Here is an 11,730-nt window from a genome sequence, read left to right as displayed (position 1 = left end):
ACAAGATATATGAACACAATTAATTAAACACAGTAAAAGCAACATTATACCTAATAAAATACACAAGAATAAAAGAAACCCCGATTTTTAACAAAGATACAAACCAACTCCTAAGTCCCCATCCCGCAGCTAAATGTTCTAAGCCGAAATGACAGTTTTCTTAATTGCTATAAAGGTCTTGCAGCGCCTTCTTGCTTCTGCAGTTCTGTTATCTTGTTTATTAATTGCTCCAGCGTCAGAAATTCGTAGCAGATACCCAAGACATCACAAGCCAGGAAAGGATAACAGCAATCTGTAAAGAAAAACACTCAAACACTACAAGGTTAGGGCAGGACGAACCATGCGACTAAGGACCCATTTCAGTAGCCCTTCAGGTATCTGTACACAGGCGTACCCCCGCCTGAGGCAACGCAGCTCAAATGGTCCGTCCCATTGGCGTGTCTGGGGATCACGCACACGGACCAACAGGGCCTTTCTCTTCCGTAGCCGTAAAATGTCGTTGCGCCGTCATCTGGTCCAGGTCCCCCCGAATTGTCTGATTTAATGAAGTTAACGCAGTTAACAGGAGACGCTGTGCACGGAGAACAGGTGAATTATCCCGTAAGCAGGAGGGCTCTGCCTGGTCCCCCTCCCTAAGACGATCTAGCAGGGTCTTTAAGGTTCGATGTGCTCGTTCTACAATGGTCTGGCCGGTGCTGTTATAAGGTGTGCCATGTACAAGGGCTATACCCCAGATTGCACAAAATCGTTTCACCTTTTCCGCAGTATAAGCTGTACCATTATTCGTCTTGATCTGTCGTGGAATCCCCAGTTGGGCTATGCAAGCACGCCAGTGTTGTACAACCGCCAAGCTATTCTGCTTCCTGTGCGCTGTAGTGAGAATATATTTACTATAGGTGTCTACGGTAACATGCAAATACTGTAGTGGCTTAAAGGGAGCGTACTCTGGTCCACTCATGTTGACTGCGGGCTACTTATGCTAACTCTAAATAATCAGGCTCAAAGAAATGTTCCCCCATTTTCTATGAAATCTCCCACAATTTCCCCTTTTTTTTTTTTTCCATGCAAGATTCCCTTTATTTCACAAAAGAATCCAACTTATATATGTTTCAACAAAGATCCAGAAAGTACTAACGACTCACAGCCAATACTACTAGCACAGGAGGGCATATCTGACCCAGCTGGGATGTTTGCCAGTCCTCAGAACAGTTAAAGATAAAAACATTCCATAGACATACTCGTGACTGTCTTCAGCCACATCTTCCCAGGCCTACACAAGGCCATCCTCCAACCTGACCTTGTAAAACTAGTTCTTCAAGGCTTGGCAAACATGCAGCACAACAAATTCTAACGGTCACTCTTGAAAACAAATGCCAGGTGTTCCGAGCTGCTCCCACATCGCCCCCTTTTTTGTTTAGGAACATCAGATTCACGAGGAAGGCAGCGAGGACTCTAGCTTCGAACTGATGCAATCCTCGTACTGCTCCTCAGGTGATTCTGATTGCTGCAAACACACAAATGATTAATAATTCTCCAATAGCAATATAAATTCAGATACACAAATTTAAACCTTCAAATCATATTTTTGGATTTAAGCATTCAACAGTATTAGACAATTCTTTGAAAAACACCTTATTCTGCTAATTTCGTATATTTCCCATTTGATCTTGTAATATCTGTGCAAGGTCTTAGGTCTCTCCTGCAATATTAGTAGCAAATGCACCTTGCAAATGTGCCTTCACCTAATTCCAATCACATACACTTTCATTCCCTTGTAAAGGAGTTACACAGAGTCCTTGTTTTTGAAATTCCCAATTGCAATGTAATTTCATTCTATTTTATAATGCATTTTGTCTATGTGATGGGTTGATCCTGGCTGAACACCAGTTACCTACCATAGCTATCCTATCACTCTCTCCTCCACAGCTGGACAGGGGAACGGGAAATGAGGTTTTGCGGTTAGTTCATCACACATTGTCTCTGTCACTTCATCCTCCTCAGTGGCAGCACTCATCACACTCTTCCCCTGTTCCAGTGTGGGATCTCTCCCACGGGAGACAGTCCTCCACGAAGATCTTCAGCATGGGTCCCCTCCACAGCGTGCAGTCCTTCAGGAGCACACTGCTCCAGTGTGGACCTCCATAGACCGCAGGGGAATGACCCGTCTCACCATGGTCTTCCCCACGGGCTGCAGGGGAATCTCTGCTCCGGTGCCTGGAGCATCTCCTCCCCCTCCTTTTTCACTGACCTTGGTGTCTGCAGGGTTATTTGTCTTACATGTTCTCACTCTTCAGCTGCCATGTCTGTGTGTTCCGCAACCGCATCTCTCTTCCCCCTCTCCAGCTGTTTGTTTTCATTAATTTTTTTTCTTTCTATCTCTTCCTCTCTCTCTCTTTTTTTAAAATTATTTTTATGCAAGCCAAGTTACATGAAATGCTTTTGCAATCATACGTTCAACTATTTTATGATACGTAGTACAATCATTACAACTGCTAATATTACAATTAAAATAACTAAGCCATGCATAAGCAAATCTTTTAATCATCCCGTAATTCCCAAAGTTGTTAGCCATCCAGTTAAACCTGTGTCAGTTATCGTGAGCCTTTTACTGTGAATCATATTAATATTGGGTGTTAGTAACGTAAGTCGTCCGAGGCTACATGGCCTCCTGTTAAGTTTCGATGGAATTCCTCTCCCACGCTCTATTCCCACAAATTAAAAACATCCGCGTAGGTAAAGCAGCTGGAATAGAAAAAAGAGTGTGATATTCTGGAATAGATATAGTTAAACCAAGCTGTAGCATTTCTATATACAGGCAAAATAGCATTTATATTCTGACCCTTTCCAGTGGTGTTATGGGTGTAATTAAACATCACACAGGGATTCATGATGACTGATCCTAAGAACTCTAACTCTTGAGGTTCTTGCATTTCTTGAGGCAGGTGTGCATACAACAGGAAAAGTAAACATGGTATCTCCTTGCTGTAGAGCTTTTTCTCGACAGCGTTGCATCAAACTATGTGTATTTTTTCCCAAATTATTAAGTGAATCGTCATGGATTAGACAGAGGCACAGAGTTAGAGGGAGTAGCAGGAGAAGGAGATACAGGCAGTGCAGCAAAGCCAGGTTCCGTTGTAAGTTCTGCAGACCCTGGAGAGGGAGTACCAGGCGATTGGGGTGGGGGGGTGGGGGCCGCCGGCGGCACGGCGGCGGTCCCGGCCGCGCAGAGGCCGTGGGAGGCAGCGGCGGGATGGCCGCGGCAGGCAGCGGCGGAGGTAATGAGGGATATAAATCCAGCTCTTTTTCAGAGTCCACCCTGCCTGATACAAAAGAATTATTATCGGAATCAGAATGCTGCTCGTTAGCGGCCTGCTTACAGACTGCCTCCTCAAAAGCAGTATCAGGCTGTACCCGCCTGCAAAACTTGTTGCAAGGCCGCCACTGCCGGACGCGCTTCCCGGTGTTGGTCTCTCTCCAGTACCTGGCGTATCATGTTACCTAGGGACGAACCCGCTGGCAAATGAGAGACAAGCGCTGCGCTCTGTGGGTTAGCTTGAGCCCTAGCACATTCAAGCACAATCGCCTCTTTAGCCGCCTCCGGGAGGTTTGCCGCCTACACAGCAAGCTGAAGCCGATCTAAAAAGGCAGTAAACCTCTCGGCAATCCCCTGCGGAACTTTCACGCAAGGGGGGGGTCCGCTCTATCCATGGCAGCGAGACGCCCAAGTGCGGCCAAGGCAGTTGTTGCAAGTGCCGTAAAGTCACGCCCGCGTATGCCCTGTGCCTGTGCCTGAGGCGTTGCAAACCGTCCCTCCCCATGAGCTGCCGAAGCACCCGCCGCAACTCCTCTCGTGGATACTGGGGGGGGGGGGGGGGGGGGGGGGGGGGGGGGGGGGGGCGCATCAGGTCCCGCTGGTGCCGCCTCTGCAGGAAAAACCTCCGTCTCCGCCGCACCCTCCGTGCCCATGTCCGCGATCAAAGACGGCCCACTCTGCGAGCCCCGCTCCACGGCCGCCCGCTCCGTCTGAGTCTGACTCACTGTCCCCGAGGGCGCTGTCTCCCGCTGCACCCGCAGACGCAGCAGCTCGCGCCGCCAACCAGCACGCCTCAGCCTCCCGTCCCGCCGCGACCACCTGCTCCACCTTCCCCCAACTCTGCGATCGTTCAGCAGCTCCGCGCTCGGATCGGAGCAAGGACTCCCGAATCTCTCCCCAATTTGGGGGGCTCAAAACTTATCTAGGAAACTCAATGTCCCCCCGGCGCAGCATCCATTGGATGCATTCGCCCGTGGGGCCCCTCCTAATCGAACCGCGGGCACCCACCTCATAAGCTAACACCTTTAATACCTTAATCGCTTGCGCAAGCCCCATCGTCGCCTGTGCGGCCGATCACGTCGGGGTCACCACTATGTAGCAGTGCTACATATCAAGGTGCCGCGATTAGATCACTGGTCGGCCTGGACCAGGGAAGAGACAGATAACACACATGGTGTGAGTGCCAACTCCGTCCTTTATTGCGCAGTTAATTCCTTTTATACTAACAACGGTAGGTGGGATTACTGATATGTCATAGGGAGGCGACGACTAGCCTTCTACCTTTCTGTGACATCGCGAGATCTTCCGAACGGTGTTCCCTACAATCAGTTTAAGCTGGATTAATGATACAGTAGTCATATTCCATAAAATCATAGAATAATCTTGGTTGGAAGGGACTTCTGGAGGTCATCTAGTTAAACCCCTGGCTCAAAGCAGGTCCAATGAGATGGAGTTGCTTAGGTCTTTGTCCAGCTGGGTTTTGAATATCTTTGAGGATGGAAATTCCACCTCTCTGGGCACCTGTTCCTGTGTTTCCAGTCAGAATTTCCTGTGTTGCAATTTGTGTCCATTGTCTCTTGTCTTATCGCTACATACCTCTGAAAAGAGTTTATGGTTGAAGACAGCGATAAAAACTTCCCTTATCCTTCTCCTCTTATAGCTGAACAAAGATGGTTCTCTAAATCCCTCTTCATCTTGGTGGCCCTCTGCTACACTTTCTCCAGTATGATGAAGAATTTACTTACCCAGGAAAGGTGACAGGAGGCTGCTTACATAGCTTAGATTTAAATACTTGTGGCTAGTATCTTGCCTGTTGCTGTGACATATAAAATGCTTTTTAACACAATTGAAAAACTCAGCTATGCAAAATAAAACATTACTACCTTTTGTGACTCTCCTGAACCTCTCTGGGTTGACACCTGTGCTACCATACACAGAAAGATGATGCATCCTCAACAAAGCACCCGGTTGCTTTCACTGAGGCTTAATGTCAAGTAAAAGCTGACTTCAGAAAGTAGAATAGGCAAAATGCTCATGAAATCACGTACACATCTTGGATCTGTGTTCCTGTAGATGTTAAACAAAACTTCTTGCAGCATACCATCCTATACATCTCAGAAGAGGGACAGGGCCACTATCCTGACAGACCCACATCTGCCTGATCCTGGGCAGTGCAGGAAACTTCTTTAGATGTTGGTAGTAGTTAGAGCAGTCTTAGAGCTACTTTTTCTTGGTTTTGGTTACCAGAAAGGGACTGTTGGAGTACTAGGTGCACCAAACTTACTCTCTCCCAACACTAGCACGTCTATCCATCAGCTAATTAAGAGAGCACTATGCTCACTCTTACTTCTCTGACACCCAGGGATTTTCCCAAATGAATAATTAGATCTGTTTATTGTTTTGCTTGAATGGAAGCTAATATTTAGCTGGTGTATCTCCTTATCTCTTTACCGCCTTAAAATACATACTATCTAATCAGGACTATGGCTTATGACTTTCCTTAACTGAGATACACAGAAAAAAAAAAAACATCCCCATAAGCGTATGCTTCTAGAGCTCCTTACATAATATCTTCATTAAAATGCCAATCACAGGGTTCTGCTAAGAGCCAGGTCAGACTGTGATCAGCTTTTTAGGCCATATTCACTTTTGGACTTCTTGCCTGAGAAATTCCACAGGTTCACATGCTTGATTATGCGATTATTTTCTTGAATTCATTAAAAAACTCCCCCCATGCTCAGTTTACAGCCCCAAAGCTGATCTTCCTCATAATTTATATTCTGATAGTAAAAGGTTTAGAAACAGAAATCTCCATTTTTCTCTTAAAAACGTTGGTTGTTAATGGAAATTCTCTAATATTTTGTGTTTTGCTTTGGGAAGACCAGCAGAGGGTGCCTGAGCTAGACAGCAAACCCCATGCCAGATTTGTGCTGGAATTGTTAACAATATGAGTGTAAAAAAAGAAATAAACTTTAATTTAGTTCTCTATTAAAACCAAAGAGGAATACATTAATGAAAATGAAGGGAAACTAACTGTCTTAGGAAAACTGCGCTATTAACAGGCTGTCAAAAAAGTCGGACTAAAATTAAGGAAAAAAAATAATTTGGGGATTAGGAAAGGAATTTTATTTACCTGATTCTGTCATTGGCTAACAGCTACTAAAGGACTGGTTCCCTGAAGTATCTTTTCATGTGTTTTGGGAGATATTCCCTCCATAAGCTACTCCCTAAGCTACCTCTGTGTAAGGAGACGGAGGAAGAGAAAATCTTTCAGTGCAGGATTCAGAACAGGTTCCTAATTTATGTTCCCTGGCCACCCCCACGATGGACGTTGTTTCTGCTGACTATAGCAGGTGCTCAGGGAGACGAAGCTCTGCAGAATCAGCCTTTTGGACACCAGCTTTTCCTCCTCCTGTCCCTCACTTAATATTAAATGTTGCAAGAGAGAAAGTTTTCACTAGTTCCCTGCATGAGTAGTTTTTTCAGCACTAGTGCAATGAGAGAGCCCACGCAGAAAGAAACCTTTCTAGCTTCATCACAACAGATTTAAATCAAATAAATATTGTTTTATATATCTAGATAGGTATTTGGAAAATTCCAGATGTGCAAAGGGGGCGCAAATCTTTCCATTGTCTTTGGTGACCTTGAAACCCAGCCCAGGATAATAGATGCAGATCAGGGATCTAAGAATCAAAATGTAAATATCAATGAAAATGTCTGCCTCTTCTTCACCATCAGAAGAGGTTTGTTCCATATCGAGAAAGCAAGAAAGCTTTTTTTTTTAAAGAAAAACATGAAATACTTGCTTTCCCTCACTTATCCAGATATGATCTATTCGTATGACATTGTATGTTCAGATATGTTCTAGCCTTACCTATAGCTATTTTTCTGAGGAAAAGTCCTTTATATATTTGTATCTTGACTTCTTCTAATATTTCATGTGAATAATCATAAAGAATTACATAGTACTAACGTCACACAAGCAAAATGGCATTATCATCAAATGGAGTTTTGTTCAATTCACCTGAAGGTGTTCTGTATTTCTGTTATTTATATAAACACAGGTGATTTAGTCATACTCCTTAATGTAAACTAAAGAAAGTGTGTTATGAAAAGGAAATGGATAGTACAACTTAAGGACTCTGGGTTTCATCACTGTCCCATGATACTAAACAAATCTTACCATCATATAAATGGCCCATCTCCTGCAGAAAAGGTTGGAGTTTTTCTGGATTTCTCTTTTTATTATTTCTCTGAGTAAATGTGCTTTTAATGTCAATAAACAGGAAGCAAAGTCAAAGCAGTGTGGTCTAGAGGAATGAGCAGAGCTCAGGCAGGCAGTCCTGAATAAAATTCACCCTTATGTGAAGGGCACATCAGAACATGTAAGTCACATTCAAATATCCAGTTAGGTCAGCAAGGGAGACTTGATGTGCAGCAGCTCTTTGTCTGGAGGCAAATGTTGTCCTTTAAAGAGTAACATGCCCCTTTTAAACAGATACAGTTAATGTAGGTGTCAGTAAAAGCATGCCGAGCACTTTGCAAAAAAAAGCAAAGCCAAGCAGTTTATAATCTAATTGAAAAGTCATGGATGTGAAATTTGGAAGAAGGGCAGGGCCGAGTGTAGCTGCAGGTGGCTGGGATCACTGCAGAGTTTTACAGCTTCCAACACAAGTGTGGCACTGAGTGGAGGGTAGAAAATGGCTCTCACTTCTTATATTGAGGAAATCCTTCCCAGGGGATGCCACAAAATGTCACTGACCGACAACCAGGAGTCATCTACTTCTGTGTCTGAAGATGCTTCCTGTATTTGTCCTGGCTGTCTGAATAAGAATTGTCTTGCCTCTGTGTATTTTTATATTACTATTTTGTGTTCTTCTGTGGTGCTCTGTTGTTATGTGATGTTTTTCTATATATCTTTTTTCTGAGGGAGGAAACAGTGAGCTGTAGGAAGGGGCGAGGAGGACAGAATGATTTACCCACAGTTACACCACTTCAACGTAGGGTTTTCTTAACTGAACAGTTGCAAAGACTTGTGTAACCATCTCTGCCATGTCTTTTTTAGTAAGTAAAACAATCTGTGGACTTTCTAGTCCTGAGACCAACTGGCCTGACCTGGCTTGTGTCTGTAGCTGATGCCCGTCAGACATATGCCACATTCCCTGGGACAGTGTTTGTGGGCAAAGCCTTACCATGAACCACGATAAGAGTTTAAAAGTATGGATGATCAGGTGCCAGTGTATGACTCCACTCCTTGGCCCTGTTTGACTTACTGGTATAGATGTAGCTTACTCTGGCAAGCAATTTCTCTGGCTTACTTTCTATTGCTTGGGAACAGGTTGTACTAAACTGTAATGCAGTGGCCAGGAAGGCAGTACCAACAGTTTTATTTACTGTTTTAAAAATGGATAGATGACACAGTAGTTCAACTTGCTCTAATTGGAACTAGACTTGAAGTTTTAAATTGATGGGAGCTCACACTCAAAATCTTAACTAAAAAGACTGAAATGAAATGGATGTAAGTAAAATTAAGGAAAGATTTGAAGGAAGAAAAGATGGAGGTTATTTCATTCAAGTCTCTCTTTAAGTGGCCTGAGTAAGGATGCAGGCAGAAGGCGCTATGTGTGAAAAAACATGAAGATGGAACAACATGCTAAAAGCTGAAATGAGAAGAGATTAGGGTAGCTAGGAATGCAGAGGCTTAAGTGCACTAAAACTCAGAGGCTTGAACTCAAGAAGATAATTCTGATGCAGAAAACAGACAGCTTGTGGTCTTTGTAAGCAATAGGAAAAATTTCACTGACATAGTGACAGCAGAATTGTACCTCAAATTAGTGTCAGATCAAAATGATTCCCACATTTAAAAGGCTCAAATGGATGTCCCTTACCTAGGATAAATTTTTAAGTTTTCAGTAAATAAAAGTACAAGAGAGGCAACATTTTCTTAAATAATAATTTGCAGTTAAACCAGATATAAATAAAAACTATAGAAAGAAGGTATGTATGCACTGCCCGATCAGATTTATGTAAGAAGTATTTTTGGCACTCTGTTACATTTACATGGGACTGTCTTTGCCTGGATGTGTGTTTGTTCATCTCCTTTTCTAGCAACACTAAACCATATGGCATAGGTAACGTTCTGAAGCAGATAGCATGGAGTCATGGCCTTACTTCACTTGCACTCATTTTATAGCATGTTCTCCCTAAAATTTTGTTTTCCTAAACAAAGCAAAGAGCTTTTCTCCTTAGAAGCTGTTCTGTTTTGCTCACAGTGGAAGAGGAAAAACAGGAAAATGGAATGTAGTGCTGCTCTACCTATTGCTATTCATTTTAATGTTATTGTACCTGCATAAATAATTTAGGGAAGGAAGAGCATTTTTCAAATCTATGTTTTACACAGACACTGAAATAAGCTCAGATAATTGCACTGGAGCTTTATTTACTCTAATATGGATCAAAGAAAGTGCATCACAGTACTGTGGAAAATATTCACACCTGTGCTCTCACAGTTTTATTACCAGGGCTGGCATCAAGTCATCTAAGCCCCCCTTGTGAACATTCAAAGAGGAAGCACTTCAACCAGAAATCTGAAAATTTTATAGAATCACAGAATCACAGAACAGTTTGGGTTGGAAGGGACCTTAAAGATCATCTAGTTCCAACCCCCCTGCCATGGGCAGAGACACCTTCCACTAGCCCAGGTTGCTCAAAGCCCCATCCAACCTGGCCTTGAACACTTCCAGGGATGGGGCAGCCACAGCCTCTCTGGGCAGAACCTCTGTTCCAGTGCCTCACCACCCTCACAGTGAAGAACTTCTTCCTTATACCCAAACTAAATCTACCGACTCAGTTTAAAACCATTCCCCCTTGTCCTGTCACTACAGGCCCTGGTAAAAAGTCTGTCTCCGTGTTTCTTATAAGCCCCCTTTATATATTAAAAGGCCATAATAAGGTCTCCCCAGCACCTTCTCTTCTCCAGGCTGAACAACCACAACTCTCTCAGCCTTTCTTCACAGGAGAGGTGCTCCAGCCCTCTAACCATTTTCACTGCCCTGCTCTGAACTGCTCTGACAGGTCCATGTCTTTTTTGTGCTGGGTGCCCCAAAGCTGGACACAGTACTTCTGGTGGGGTCTCACCAGAGCAGAGTAGAGGGGGAGAATGTGGGCTGCAAGTGCACATTGCTGGCTCATGTCCACTTTTTCATCCACCAGTATCCCCAAGTCTTGCTCCACAGGACAGCTCTCAATCCATTCATCCCCCAGTTCCACTGTGCTATTGCACTTTTGCACAAGGTCTTCTCAATACTGCAGAACTGGAGAAAAAAAATAATATATAGAAACAGCAATCTAATCAAACATTTATTTCTGCCTTATTGCCTTGGAGACAGAATGCAGCTTATCTTGCTTTTATTTACATTAAGTGTGTCAGTATAATTTGTGTAACTCTTTAAGAATTAAGGCACATTATCATGTTATGTGCTGAGTTTAATTGATCTGTTATCTGCTGCCACAGAGTCAACAGGGGAACCTCAGCAAGCTTCACAGCAGGGTGTGGAGCAAGACTGTGACCTACCACATTGGGAACTATTTCTCATGTTGTTTTCAGAGCCTTGCACTTCAGCTTTACATTGGCTCTTGCATTTCACAGCCTCAGTTAAGTATAGATATCAGAATATGTTTGCTGAACTCCAAAGTGCAGTCTGCCTCAATCACAGGACAAAGTGCAACAGAACTGTCACTCATTCTGTTGATGTTCAGGTTGACTTTGGTTGACTTTTAAAAACTGTTAGCAGTAATGGCCTCTTCAGAAAGTGAAAATTAGCTTCTCATGGAAACTAAGTTCAGGCATTAGGACGAGAAATATTTTTGGTTTTCCTCGGGAATTCAGATGTTGGTCAAATCCAAGGGCTTTGTTATGTGATCCTTTAAGAGATGTTTCACTTTGCTTTGGTACTTTGACAAACAGCTCTTCTCTAAGTAGCTGCTGGCTCTGAAGCAACAAAAAGAGCGTATGTTACTGTCAACACTCAAAGTTGTACTTGCAGCAAGGAAAGTCAGAGCACTGCTGGCCATCAAGGTTGGACTGGAAGTGGCAACCCTGGACTCCTATCAATCTTTCGCCAATTGCTTTGGGATTGAGAAGAAATCTCACAGTCTGGCATGATTTGGATGGTTTACAGCAGCCATATGTAAAAGCTGCAGCCTGTGGTAGCTTTACTGCTTTTTAGCTGGTGGGGATCTCAAAAGAAATCTTTTTAATAGAGTCAGGTGTGTATGATTAGGATAATTCCTTAAGTATATTTATCTATCATTAAGATAATACTAATGAGATGAGCGTTTTTACTTTTTATAAGTTGGAAAACAGCAAGAATGGACACTACCTTGTAAAGGACCTTGTAACTTTTTCCAGTGCTCTC

The sequence above is a fragment of the Aquila chrysaetos genome, chromosome 2 (assembly GCF_900496995.4).
Source record: "Aquila chrysaetos chrysaetos chromosome 2, bAquChr1.4, whole genome shotgun sequence".
In the NCBI taxonomy this organism is placed as follows: domain Eukaryota; kingdom Metazoa; phylum Chordata; class Aves; order Accipitriformes; family Accipitridae; genus Aquila; species Aquila chrysaetos.
This window is presented reverse-complemented; position numbering follows the sequence as displayed.